Below are 15,376 nucleotides of genomic sequence, written 5' to 3' on the forward strand. Positions count from 1 at the left end.
AATTCAGCATGGCTGGGGAGACCTCAGGAAACTTCGAATCATGGCCGAAGGTGAAGTAAACACATCCTTCTTCTTACGGGGGCCGGTGGCCGGAAGAGGAGTGAGTAAAATGGAGAAAATTCCCTTATTGGATCTCCTGAGAACTCACTATCACGAGAATAGCGTGAAGATAACTGCCCCCGTGATTAAATCACCTCCCACCGGGTCCCATTCTTGACACCTGGGGTTTATGAGCACTACAATTCAAAATGAGATTTAGGTGGGGACACAGCCAAACCGTATCAACGGCCATCTGCAAGCCAAAGAGAGAGGCCTGGAACAGATACTTCCCTCACAGCTCCCAGAAGGAGCCAAACCTGCCGACACCTTGATTCCAGACTTCTCGCCTCCAGATTGCGAGACAAGAACAGCAACTCGGCCTGTGTTCTCTGCCCTTGAGGTTGAAACGGGGAGCAGAAGGTTTTTTCCCCCCTGTGTTGCAGCACGGAGTTCTGAATGACAGATGAAGGGCTGCTCACCCACCACGCCCATGCTAAGCCTTATGGCTTCATGGGGTTCAGGCGTCCTGTGTTCAGTCTTCTGTGTTGCCAGAAAAATTTGCATACTCCCATGAACAAAGAAAGCAGCAGAGAAGAAGAGCTTACAGCCACTTCCTCTTTGGCGTGAGAGCAAGTCTGAACGCTCTAGAGTTGATTCTACTAGAAAAAGTCTCTGACCCCAAATATGAATATTTTCACCACACCCAAGACTCATCACTTTAAAAATAGATGTTCTGAATTTTACACTGACTAGTAACCTAAAGACCACTGACTTTCCATTTCTTCTTCTTTTTTAATCATGCTCTGCAGTTAGAAAGGCAAACGTACAGACTAGAGAGGGCCATGGGGGTGGTTGATCCCATTGCTTCATGTAATTAGGAAGACGCTGAAGCCCTGAGAGGGGTTGGAACTTGCCCAAGATCACACAGCAGGCAGAGTAGGTCAGGGCCTCAAACCCATATCTTCTGCCCTCTCCTCCCAAGGCCTCCATCACTAACACCCTGTCATGCTCCATTAGCAATCCCATATCTTGAAAATGCATTTTTTTTTTCCACTCACACTTTATCAGCCTTCCCTCCTGCAAGCATTTGGAAGTTGAAAGGTCACAGCAGGCTTTGTGAAATCGACCAGAGAACGGAAAGGAAGCTGATGACAAAAGTTCTTCAAAACCTCTGTTTTCATGAAGACAGCTTTCCCCTCCCCCGGACAAACTGAATTTTTCTTTTTATTTTTCTGGTACTCTTCTAATGGTGGATTTTTAAATGTGTCTGAAATAGTTCTTTTTTTCCTATAGATTAATCACCTTTCAATGCTCCCCTTTTTTAAAAAACATCTCAACTTTTAAACAAAATTTCCATTTTTTAACTTTCAGTCCTTCTTTATCATAATTCACTTTTCCTATCATGTTCAATGAATTATACAATTAATGACTTTTTCAGCTTCCAAATGGTTTGCTATTGTACATGTCATGTTTTCTTCTGGATGAGAAAACGCTTATTTCACACAATAGTGCCATTGCTTTTATTATTCTTCCTGTCACTGAGAGGGGGGAAAGACCAAGAACCAAACAATAAGACTTTTATTTGCAGCCACTGGAGAGCTGTCCTGAAGGTCACTACAAGCCTCTGCCGTTGTGTGCTTCCATCTTGGACATGCCATCCGAAATGCGTAGAATGGCCGTGGTCTTTTAGAGCACCGAGTCTCATCTCATTTCACAGTTGAAGAAACTGAGGCTCACAGGTCCTCTCAGGGCCACACAGCTACCTAGTGCCAGATCCAGAACTAAACCTCAGGTCCCTGAGTTCCAGCCCACTGTCTTTTCCACTGTCCGGAAAATCCCAGGAATTTTTTCCGAGCTCCCAGACTTCACCCCAAGCTAGTGTTGCGATCCATTTGCTTTTATCTCAGCAGTGTTGGAAGAAAGGGCCTGTCGTGATTCCTGGCTCAATAATATGAGTTTGCATAATAATTTGCATAAGCTGGTTGATGAGTTTCATGTTGCTCTAGCTCCAACCTTCAAGTCGTCTTCACGGGTTCTTTTGTGTATCGGAATCCAGAAGCTGTCAGCAGGATTCTGCACATGGCCTTGTCGGGGTAAGAGGATGCGATCTGGCGTCAGACCTGGGCAAGTAATTAACCTCCCTCTGCCTCAATTTTCCCTGATATAAAATAAGGAGACGGATAGCACCTGTGTCATGTTGCCCTTTTTAAGGATTACATAAAAAAAATTGAGTTTAATATTTATAACAACTCAATAAATATTTTTCTCACTACCTATGAGGACATGCTACTCAATAGTGGCTTAATAAAAGTTTGTAAGGAAATGGAAAACTGTAATTAGCGCAACTGCAACAGCTGTGGTGTGGTGCAGTAGAAATCATCCTGGGCTATGAATTGGGGTATGTGAGCCCCAGATTCAACTTCACCATGAATGAGCCATGTGGCCAGCATGGAGCTGTCTCACATCTCTGGATCAGTTTCTTAACCAACAAATCTAATCCTAATCTTTAAATGGGAGAAAGGAACTCCCTGAAAAGTACAATTTAACTGACTCACAATTTAACTGTCAAAGCAACCCAATCTCACACCAGAAGAAGGTGAACCCCTGCCAAGAATGATCATCCCCTCCTCAGTGAGGAAGGTGATTCCTTGGTCTGCCTCCATGAGGAAGATAATTGTTGAGCCATCACTCTGAAGCATCCTGGCCCCAAAGCAGGAATAATTCCACCCTTGCCTTCATGGGAGCCACCTGCCTGAGCTCGAGCCGGAGAAAGGAGCAGATGAACAATGAATGTCACAGCAATTCGTTTTGGCAATTAGGCAGGCAATTAGTTCTGCAGCATGTAGAAGAGGAGGAGAAAGTAAATCAGCACTGAGAGGTGACAGGGAAATATGATTAGGACATCAGGTGCCAGTGACACCCAGGTGGAAAGTCATGCATTAGGGTCCCAGCCTCCCCTTCCCCACCACCGACCGCCACAACAAAGGAGGGAACTTTCCAGAGACCCTGGAAAACAGCTGCTTTAATTGAAGAGACGTCCCACCCTCTCTTCTAGCCTTTTTCTCAAGGACATCTCATGCCTCCAGTGTCCACTCCGTGCTGTGATCGTGCTGGTTTCTCCCCCAAAATTCTGCCCACAGTGTCAAATAAATGAAGCACTAGTTTCCTGGAGATTGTCTTTTCTTAGTTGAGAATACATTTGTTTTCTTTTATTTTTATAACTTTGGTAGCTCTTCATTAAAGACAAGTTAATGAGTTAAAGACAATTTCACATTTTTCTTGGGGGTGGGTAGGAGGCAGATCCTAAATCATTGTATGATATTGTGGGACACAGGGTGGTGCTTTAAAATCAAGGACCTGGAATTAGATTCCAGCTTCACTCAAGATCAGACCTGGGTTCTGACCTTTAGTTTCCTCAGCTCTAAAATGAGTATAACAACAGGATTTCCAGGTAAAATACATGACAATTCCATATCTCTTGTTCACAGACATATAAATTTCATACTTTTGGGAGTGTATGTTTTATTTAGAAATTAGTTGTTTTGATCTGAAATTCAGATCTAACTGGGCATCCTCTATTTTTATTTACTACCTCTGGGAACCCTAGAATAAAATAATAATACATCAGAAAATGAATGAGAAGATTAAATCAAGCACTGTATTAAAAAACCCCTAACTGTGTGCCTAATTGGGAAGCCGAGGAACAACAAAAGTTTCTTTCTTTTCACTTTCCTCTGCCATTCTCATCTGAAAGGTTAGACATTTTCTATAGAGCCTGGAAGTATAGAGCAATGCCAGTAGTGGTAGACTGGTTTTGACTCAAAATAAGGAAAGACCTTTCTAATGGGTTGACTGAGGCAAGGCGGTCCAAGCCCAGGCCCAGATGCCTCTTGAGGAGAAGACTCAAGCATCAGAAGAGTAACTGGACACGATCTTTAAGGTCTCTTTGTACTTGAGCTTCTGAACTGGTAGTTGGAGCTGCTCTTCTTACGATTAAGCACTGGGAACAGCTTCGGAGGACCCAGAAGTACAGTTAGGAAGTGTGATGACACAGGAGCACCTGATGCAGCAGCAGTCTGCTCAGGTCACTCACAGTGATAAAAGTCAGGGATGAAATCCAGTGCTAGATTTCACACTGCGAGACACTCAGCTGGTGTTCTGATGACCCACCTCACCAAAGGCACCTTCAGGTTTTGTGAGGCATGAGCCTTACACAATTATGGGAGCCCTCTTTAAGAAAAAGAATGCAAAATTGCAAATACAAAATTAGGCATGAAAGCGAATATTTACTTAGAATGAGAAATTATATCATGACAAATTACAAGAGTGCTGGAGAATTAGTTGCTTTTCTTCTGAGATCCCTTTAAGCAATTTACCAGAAACGCTGACACAGAAATGTTTCCTGATTGTAACCCGGCTTCCTCTCCCCACCTGGAACTCTATCACTCTTAGCAACCCAGGCTCTCACAGGTGCCCTGCATGAGAAAGGATCTGTAACTCATATTTTATTCATTTTATGGAAGATGTTCCCTTGTAACCAAATACTTTTTTGAAATATAATTTTATTCTTTTATTTTTAATTGATACATAATTGTACCTCTCTATGGTGTACATGTGATATTTCCATACCTGTATATGATGTTTAATGATCAGAGTATTTAGCATATCCATCATCTCAAACATTTATCATTTTTTTGTGTTTAGAACATTCAAATTCCTCTCTTCCAGCTGTTTTGAAATACAAAATAATTATAGTCACCCTACTGTGCAATGGAACACTAGAATTTATCTAACGTAACTACTCTTATTTTTTTCTTATTTTTAATTTTTATTTTTTTGAGATGGGGTTTCAAAAACACTTAAGTCTGTCACCCAGGCTGGAGTGCAGTGGTGTGATCATGACTCACTGCAGCCTGGCCCTTCCCAGGCTCAGGTGACTACCCCAGCCACCTGAGTAGCACGTGCCACCATGCTTGGCTAATTTTTTAAATTTTTGTAGAGACGGGATTTTGCTATGTTGCCCAGGCTGGTCTCAAACTCCTGGGTTCATGCCATCTGCCCACCTCAGCCTCCTGAAGTTCAAGGATTACAGGTGTGAGCCACTGCACCCAGACTACAACTGCTGTCTCACTCCCATCTAACTTCTTCCTGCCTAATTCTAACTTTGTACCCTTTCACCAACTTCTCCCCACTCCCCAACCTACCCTTCCCAGCCTCTGGTAACACTAGTCTACTCTATTTCCATGAGATCCACTTTTTGGATTCCACATACCAGTGAGATAATGTGGTATGTGTCTTTCTGTGCTTGGTTTATTTCACTTAACATAATGTCCTCCAGACTCATTCATGATACTGCAAATGACAGGTTTCATTCTTTTTTATGGCTGAATAATGTTCCATCATGTATATATACCACATGTTCTTTATCCATTCATCTGTTGATGGACACTTAAGTAGATTTCATATCTCAGCTACTGTTAATCACCCAGCTGAATAATTTTAACAATCATGTTTATTACACAAGCAATGTTGTAAGAGTGTTAATAGAAAACAAAATAATAAAAAGGTGGAGAGGGAACTCTCATAATCCCTTCATTTCAACCAACCATCTGTTTCTTTTTTCCATGTTTCCTTTTCAGCCCATGCTTCTTTATGCACAATTTAAGCACTTGGGAAGTATGGCGCAGATATAATTTCATACTCTTTTCCACTTCACATTTCCCTATGGCTCGCCACTGTCTTAATTGGTGTGATATTTCAAGGCTGCATGATAATCCACTATCCTGCCATTGTGAGAAATTCATATCATACAAATTAGAATTATAAAGATGGGATCTGAATTTCAGCCTGACTACAGACAGTTCTAACCACACACACGCGCACACAAATTTAAAGAAAGACCATAGGAACAGTGTAATTCACAGAGGTGTAAATAGTCTGCCAATTTAAATAGAAGAATCAGTCAAACCCATTATTAGGTGTGGACAGATGAAGAAACTATCACCAGGTCTTATTTCCACTTTTCAACTAATTTCTTCAGTTAAACAGTTGAAAATCCAGTGAGGATGACCCTTCTCATGGGGTTACGAAGAGGAATAAATAGCGATTGTCATGTGACTGGATATGACAGTGGATGGACATTTTTCCCCCCAAAAAGAGTATTTGTTTCTTAATGGAAAGTATTTCTATTGGAGTCATACCACGGGAATTCTATGGCAATAATCTAATTATGCCGATTAGAATGCAAATTATTCCATAAAATACTATGAGGACCCTCCCTCCGAGAAACTTCTGAACAAAACATTTCAATAGTGCTCAGTAGCTTTCCCTTCCTGGGTGGAAATTACAAGTTGAGTACAATATGATTCATAACTTCATGGAACAGTTGCTGTGGGTGGACTTGTGTCACTCACGTCCCCCTTAGAAGCCCATGGCTACACCCCCTTACCTTTTACTTTCTCAGCTTCTCAGTGGGGTGCAGCAACCAAACCACCCTGTCGGGTTTTGACTTTTTAAAACTCCAGTATAAAAGACAGGCAGTAAAGACATGGCAACAGCATCCAAAGCTCCTATTCTAAATTCTCTGAGTGTCATATCAGGCAGCAAGCTCAGAGTTTGAAATGTCTTTTCTGTGGTTTGGAACTGTTTCCACAGTCTATCCAATTTATAAGGAGAGGTGATTACAGCTCATCACAACTCACTAACAGCATTATGCCAAGATGGATATAAGCTATTAAAACTACAGCTAAGTCATTTTTAGGATGGAGGCATACACTAACAGGCATGACTCACCTTATTTTGGGATTCCTAATATGACAAAGGTTGCTGCAAAGGTTCCCTGTTAGGTTTTTAAATCTGCAACTCTCACGTTCTCCTGTTGAGGGCAGGATGGAAGATCTGAGAGCACTGGAGTAGAGGTTTGGGGCTGGGACAGTTCTGAAAGCACAGTCTCTGTTTCAGCTGAAGGTGTCTCAGATCCTACGTTGTGACGATGTCAAGGTTTAGACACCCTAATCCTCAACCTGTAACATTCCCTCAGACTTTATGGCTTCGAGTTCTTGCTATGAAAAACAGAAATCGGGGAGCAACTACAAAGAACTGATTCCACAGGGTCTCCTCATATATTGATCTTCCTTCTGCATCAGTGACGCACCTGGCAGCACAGGGATGGTGATCAAAGGGCTTCTTCCCGGCAAAGACAAAAATGTGTACAATTATTTTTTTCTTTTAATTTTATAAAAGACAACGTGTATGTGAACCAAAACCAGGGAATGACATTCTGACCAGCCAATTTTCTCACTGAAGCTTTTGTAAAATGGAATTTTCTTTGCTTCCTATTTTTATGCTGTCTTCTAGTGTGGCTGGCACGGGTAACAATCATACTTGGCACTTCTGTCGTGCTTTTCATCCAAAGATTTCAAAGTGCTCCACAACAGGATTTCATCCTCACGGCGGGGCTGGGAGGAAGGTCAGCTCTGTTATGCCTAGTGAGCAGATAGGATGCGAAGCGGGGACATGAGTCATATGGGGGCCCTGCAAAGCTTCGGTGACAGAAGCAGGTTAGAGCCCGAGCTTCCTAATTCCTAACTCTGTCTGCTGTTCACTTGTCCCAGCTGATACAGCCTTTTCTTCTAAGGGCTGAACATTAGGCCCAGCATGACATATTATGAACAGCTTGTTAAGTGTCCGACCCCACGAGACATGAGAAGCCCAAATAAAAAGATGTTTGATTTGTTTTTGAGAACTACTTTTCAGACTTTAAGAACTTGGACCAATAAGCCTTAAAAATTGAGTGTAAATCTACTGGGTGAAAAATGGCTACCAGATTTCAATACTTGAAAATATCAAAGTATTGGCAAGAAAGTCAAGCAACAGGAATCTTAGATTCTACAGTTGGGAATGTAATTAGTACAGCCATTCGGGAAAACAGTTTAGCAATGGCTTGTAAAATTGAACATGCACATCCACTTCAACCCAGCAAGTCCACTCCCACATAATACATGTAATAAGAATATAATGTAGTATGCTATTTCTCTAGAAGAAATTCTTGTACATATGCACCATGAATACATACATACATATATACATGAGAAATGAACAAAAATATTATCCAGTACTGAAAATGAATGAACTACATCTTCCCATAAAAGATGGATAAACCTACATAGTACTTACTGAAAAAAAGCAAGACTGAGATCAAGAGATGAAAGAAGAATCTATTTTTGTAAAGCTCAAAAATATTAAAACGAAACATGCTTACAGGCACAAACGTATATATAATAAAACTAGTTTTTAAAAGGCAATCAAATAACAAAGGCAAAGGCAGGATGATAATTCCATATTGGGAACGTTAGGGCGCTGAGATTGGGGAGGAACATGGAGTGTATCTTCTAGTCCTTAAGTTGGGTGGTGGATTAATGTATTCATGTAATTTTGTTTTACCTTTTCTCTTTATGATTACGTATATGTTACACATATTCTTTTCAAATACTAACAAATAATTTTAAGTCAGCACAGATGGGCTAAAAGTGAAAAAAAAAATAAGAGACTTTTAAAGAAAGCATAAACCTCCACCAAATGTGTGTGTATATGACTGCAGGGCTTAAAATATTGCTTAAAGATTATAAACATCTAAACATTTTGAAGGTCTGTATTTTTAAGATATCTGTTAAACAGTGAGTCAAAAAAAGTATTTGAAACAATTATGACCTAAAAAGATTTATTGTCGTTTGTAAAGAGGTCATAGAAATTGAGAAGCAAGACATTAAAACTCAATAAATAATCTGGAAAAGTACATGCGCAAACAATTTCTGGAAAATTCAAATGAGAAACATATGAAAGGGGTTTGGACTTCCTTGGTAAACAAAGAAGTGAAGCTTGTCTAGGATAACGTTTTTTAAAAACTCATAATATTAGTGAAGATTGAAAAAATTCTCAGTGCAGGCAGGGGTTCAGTGGAGTGAGCATTAACCACTGCTGACTTACAGCCTTTTCCAGAAGCATTTTAGAAATAGGATTCAGTAGCTTTAAGCCCATAACTTTTCATCCAGTAAGGTCCTAGAAACCACTCCAAAAGAAACCATTAGAAACCCAAAGATGGTCACAGCAAAATTATCTTTAACAGCAAAACTTAGTTTAAATGCTGAACTATAAGGGAATGGTTAAATATAGTACATCCTCAATGGCAATTATTCAGTCAACGGCGATGGCGTTTTCAAAAAACACTTACTGATATGGGAAAATGCTTACACTAAGTGAAAATCAGCATACAGAATTGTTCTTACTGCACAGTTTCAGATGTATAAAATATATGTGTACACACACACGCAAAAAAAAAAAAAAAAAAAACACGCAGAAGATGTTGAAAGGTTTAAATAGCGACCTCTGCATAATGAGCTACTGAGTGTTTTAGTTTTTCCTTTATCTCCATAGTTTCTACAGGGAATTTCCTAGATTAATTTAAATAAAAGCATTTAAAAAATAACAATACAAAGCAGTTACAGTAGAGGAGCAGGCATTTCTGTAACATAGCAATGTGGGCCATGAAGTCCATTGCAGGGTGACCAATTGTTGCACTTTACCTGTGACTCTCCCAGTTTCAGAGAAGAAAGTCCCTCATCCTGGGAAACCTATCAGTCCCAAGGAAAACTAGGACAATTGGCTATCCTTCCAACGCCTGAGAAGCTTATCGGAATGGAAGGACTTCCCTACCCTAAATTCCAACCGTAGTCTTGATAATTCCTCAGTCTCCCTATGGAAATGGCTATCGCAACCTTGCGTTCTGAAGATTTTTAAATGTCACATCTTAAAGAGCTGGTGGAACACAGAGCAGATGCATACATGCTAAACAGGCTAGTTTAGCTGCGTTATGCAAGCCCTGAATGTGCACTCAAATAGGTCAGGAAGCAAGAACTAGCTCTTCTCTTAGGGAAGAGGAGAGGATTTATTTCTCATTTTGTTATTTGTGCTGTACATATTCCTTCCTCTTGCAGAATGATAGTGGCAGGTGTATCACGTTGCCAGAGAAAAACAGGGCTGGGGAATGCAGCTTAGAGGGTGAAGCCGGTTCTCCAGGTTGGAGCTAAAGCCCTGCGGATGAAAAGATTCAGGTTGGAACTGCCTTCACACGATCAGGGCAGATCTCCTCCTACGCTAAATCTCCGGGAAGTTTTCCTACGTTTTTGCTTAGGAAAGCATCTGGAAAATATAATAGGACTACGATACTGAGTATGCTAACAGCAATCTCAGTGTCACGGAGAAGAGCAGTGAGTGGCAGGTAAGGAGGCGGCAGGGAGTCAGCATGCCCACGTTTGAGGGAAGCCTTTGCTACCTCCCGGGGGCATGAATACCTTTGGGCAGCCACTTAGCCAGTTTCTGTTCCCTAGTTTCCTTATGCATAAAATGAAGACGATAACAGCACCCACCTCAGCGTTGTGAGGATTACATAGGTGTTAACAGCGTAATAAGGGCTTGGAGCAGTGCTGGCAGGTGGGCACGCAGGTGGCTTATTAGAGGGTGCACTTAAAATCAACCACCGGGGCAGCGAAGGCAGGAAGCAGGACTGAGCAGAGCAGAGCAGGAGGTCCAGCTGTGATGAAGTCTTGACAGAGCCTCAGTGGGGACCCACCACAACTTTCCTGAGTTGGGGCTCAATCAAAAGACAGCCACCCCCTGAAAGGGGCTGGGCCCTGACTTGACAGCCCTGAGAGTCACCCCCAACAGATCCCCGGCTGAGATCTGAAATCCGTGGCTGCACTGCACCACCGGGCCGGCGCCTTGCCCTGGCTGCTCCCAGCTGATAACAGAGCCAGCGGGATTACTGGGGCAGGCCTCTTGCTGGGAGCGGGGACTGATCTGATAGCTGCTTTTTATCTGGAGAAATCCCCGATGACCTTGCTGAATTTTCCCGAACCTTCAGAGTGGTCTAGTATTCTTCCACCCAGCCTCCTTCCTTCTCTTCTGTACTTTGGATCAGCTTTCTCTGGGTTCCCTAAAATTGGTGATGGACACTGTGATATACCAGCCCAGTTCTCCTTTAGGAGCAAATTTTAAAATTTACTATTTTTAATCCTCTTTCATTTTATTTTTTGAACATGTAAAACTTCACGTGGTTCAAAAGCCAATACTAAACAAAACAGACAAAACCAAGAAGTATAATCAGAGAATTCAGGCACCCATCCTGAAAAGCAGAAAGCAGTGCAGAGAAATTGTTCTCGACTAAAGGAGACTAAATAACTGGTTCAGGAGGCAGGGGAAGGGAAAATCTAGCTAGCTATATTATCTTGCTAGATATAAAAAAACAAATATAGCAAAATGCTAATAATTGTTGCCCTAAAGAACACTGTAATGTTCTTTGAGTCTTTCTGTAGATTTTGAAAGTTTTTATAAGTATAAATTCTAGAAAGAAGAATTTTTATTTTGTCAAAGTGTCCGGTACTTGGGTTCTCATTTATCTGCAAACATTAAGACATGAAAGAGAACTAACATGGCCTAAAGCATAGTAAATAAGTAAAGCACTATACCTGTGCCCTAATTTCTTAAAAGTAAAGCAAGAACTCATAAAAGGAGATTTCCAGGTTTAAATGTGACACTCCTTTTAATTCTCAATGAAATTCTAGACAGCAGAATTAAGCAGATGATTTGTGAGCACTTAGAAAGGAAAGCAATGATCACAAAGAGACAACATATGTTCATTAAGAAAAGGTCACACAAAATACATCTCCTTTTTCCCCCAGTGGGGAACATCAAAGACATAATATAATTCAATAACAACAAAGCACTAAAAAGCTGATCATATTGGCTTTGTGACTAAAATGAAGAAATACAGCTGAATTATTAGCTGAGCACTGCTTCCACCCTTCATTCTTTCTTTTGTTCAGCCATTCATTCAGTATTAATCATGTGTCCAACACTGTGCTAAGAAGACAGCACCCTATTACAATTAATGAACATGTTAATGTCAACTTAGACCAAAAGGAAAATTTTGAAGATATTTCTAAAGGCGTGGCCAAGGACAAAAAGCATCAGAATCAAATGTGCTGCTAGTTAAAAATGCACATTCCCGGAATCACATCCCAGACTTATTAAATCAAAATTGCTAGAAATGGGACTCAGGGGTCTGCAAATTTAGCAAATGTCCTAGTTAATTATTTTGCACACTAAAATTTGAGAGCCACTACTAGAAGTGATTCTTTGTCTTCTAGTCTAAAATTGTAAACATCTTAATCAGTGAATTGGGTGAATTCCAATAAAAACTTTGCCTATCAAGTTTTACATGACTGAAAGTTGGAGGTAAAGCTGATAAACAATATTAAAGAATCAAATTTGAAAAGACCTTGGAAAAGGAGAAGGATGGAATGAAATTAACAATATACAACTTAATAGGGTTAAATGTTAAGTTCTGCATCTAAGTTCAAAGAATCAACTACTTAAATATAAGGTAGGAAAGCTCTGAATTGACAGGAGTTCACTTGAAAAAAAATTTAAAGTTCAATGAGAGTCAAAACTGCGATATTATTTCCAAAAAAGACTGATACAAATTTTAGGATACATTTATAAAAACCAAAACTAGGGAAGGGAGGGGCAAGGTTGCACCCATCATGTTCTGCATTGGCAGAGCATATTTATTTTAAAATATTTAGATATGTATATTATTAAAAAGACATTATCAAACTAGAGGGTGTCTGAGGGGAAGTGGCTAGGTAGTGAAGTGCCTTAAACCCACATCATAGGAAGAACTGATGAAAGAACAGACTGTGTTTCACATAGAAAAGTGAAGACTCAGGTATATTAATAGCCAACCTTATAGGGTTGAAAGGCTATTGTGTTGAGGGAAGAAGTAAACATTTTCTCTATGGTTCTGCAAGAAAGAACTGTGGACATTAGGGGACAGTTATTCTGGGTTTAACGTATGAAAGAATTACCTAAGAATTAGCAAGTTCAATATATGAAATCAGCTGTTGCCGTTATGATAAAGTTCCAGCAGTAGGTTACAACCCCTATCAGAGATTGTGAAAAGGACTCCAATCAACCAACCAACCAAGGGAGGTGCTAGGGCTTCAATGTTTTCATGCCCCCAATGCAACAGTATTAAGAAGCATGGCCTTGAAGAGGTAGTTAAGTCATGAAGCTTCGTCCTAAAAACTGGTATTAGCATTAGGTCCTTTAGACCTCAAGGTTGGAGGAAGCACCCTTTGGTCCTCCCACTTCTTCCACCATGTGAGGACACAGCATCATCCCCTCCAGAGGACAAAGCAACAGGCACCACCTTGGAAACAGAGACCAGGTTCTTACCAGACACCAAACCTGCTGGCATCTATATCTCGGACTCCCAGCCTCCAGGACTGAGAGAAATAAAATTCTGTTCTTTATAAATTACCTAGCCATTGTTATTTTGTTACAGTAGCACTAAAGGACTGAGGAGGCTTTGTATGTACCAGTAGTAATGGTGGAATGCGAACTACGAAGTATGTGTAACTGAAACCACTGTGACTGAAATACAAAACTTAAAAAAAAAAAAGGAAAGGAAAATAAATAAAAAAGGATACCTGCATTACAAAGGACATCTATCCAAACAGACTCCGTTCTTTAAATTTCTATGTAACTACTTATAATTTGGGATTCATTCCAAAGCCTTCAAAGCCTTTTCTGCTTATACCATTCGTTTATCCTTCCAAAGGAATCAGTTTCTGACATGTTAGTGGGGCTATTTTGAAGAAGGCAAGGGTCAGAATGCCCATGACACGCTTCCATGGTCTTCTGCAGAGACTGACCGTGGTGAATCCTTAAGCTGACATACCTCAATTCTTCAGCTGTGTTATCCTGCTACAGAACAAACAGCCAGCCTTGCCAAAAGTGGGAAGTGAACTCAAAGGCAAACAACCTGTATTCTGGCTGGTGCTCTGTGAATAGCATGGCACAAAATCTGTGTCAAAATGGAGATATTGGAGATTAACTGAAGGAATGATATGCCCTCTTCGGGTGATTTTTTTTTTTTTTTTACATTCAATGCATTACCATTAGATGTAAACCATTACATTAATTGGTTTGAGCATTTGGAAGATGGAACAGAAGCGGAAGATACCCAGAGAGAAAGTCAACTGTAAATGTTGTGAAAAGCCATTGCGTATACTGAAATTAGAAGTGGGCAAAAACTATAAGACAGCTGTAACAAAAAGCTAATAAAAGGTGGGAAGGGCAGTTGGCTGGTGGGAATAAGGGCTGTTGAAGCAGATTATACGTATACCCTTGCCAGCATTACCTAACGGCACTCTACTGCTAAGTTGATGTTAAGATAATTCAGTTGCTCAGGACCATCTTGGATGTTTGAGGGAACTCTGTTCTTTGAGTAGCATTCCAGTCTCCAATATCAACTCTTGTGCAGCTCTTGTGATTGTCCTTATTTCTATGTGAATCTTACATGACACTTTTCTGACTTTTCTACTAAATGACAGAAAAGGTTTTAGTACTACTAGCAGTCTGGGATATAGCCCAAGAGGCTTATCACAAGCTCAACATTTCTCTGCAGTCTCATGTTTTCATCTTCAAAATTCCATGTGCATTTTCCTCCTTAAGAGATCAGTATTATTTTTTATTAAAAAATGTTTCATTCATTTAAAATGGATAATTTAGAGAGACATGCCATATTTTCTGTTTCAGTTACTTCCCATAATTTTTGGCTAATGCCATGTAATCCCTTGAGATATAGTCACCTCAGTTGGAGAAACATCTTACAATAAACATATTACTTGAGGTCAGGTGTCCCCAAACTTTTTACACAGGGGCCAGTTCACTGTACCCTCAGACCGTTGGAGGGCCGCCACATACTGTGCTCCTCTCACTGACCACCAATGAAAGAGGTGCCCCTTAGTGCAGCGGGGGGCCGGATAAATGGCCTCAGGGGGCTGCATGTGGCCCGCAGGCCGTAGTTTGGGGACGCCTGCTTGAGGTTATCTGGGTGACTATTCCCTAAAGATCCTAATTAATGCAGTGGCTTTAGGTAGATATGGGTGTGTGTGTGTGTGTGTGTGTGTGTGTGTGTGTGTGTGTGTCTGTCTGTCTGTTTGTGCCCTATTCCAGAATGTTATCTGAATTACAAAAGTCAGAAAACAGCACTTTACGTTTTAAAAATACTTGAAAATTTATGATAAAATTAAACACACACTACAGTACAATGTAGCATGTGAATGATGAAGTTTAATCTTCAAACCCAAATCTGCTCATTTGTAGACATTTTACATCTTCTTGTGTAATAAAATAAATTATATTTTGTTTTTCTTAAGTCAGTGTCACTTCACTTTATTGTAGGCCTGAAGGAAGTCCATCTTCTTTCACACAA

General features: G+C 40.5%; 1 pseudogene; it reads right to left on the minus strand.

The window, feature by feature from the left end:
- Positions 1-15,376, minus strand: part of LOC141585368 (elongation factor 1-alpha 1 pseudogene) — a 73,007-nt pseudogene that overhangs the window by 39,378 nt on the left and 18,253 nt on the right.

This window comes from Saimiri boliviensis, chromosome 8 (genome assembly GCF_048565385.1).
Source record: "Saimiri boliviensis isolate mSaiBol1 chromosome 8, mSaiBol1.pri, whole genome shotgun sequence".
Taxonomy (NCBI): Eukaryota; Metazoa; Chordata; class Mammalia; order Primates; family Cebidae; genus Saimiri; species Saimiri boliviensis.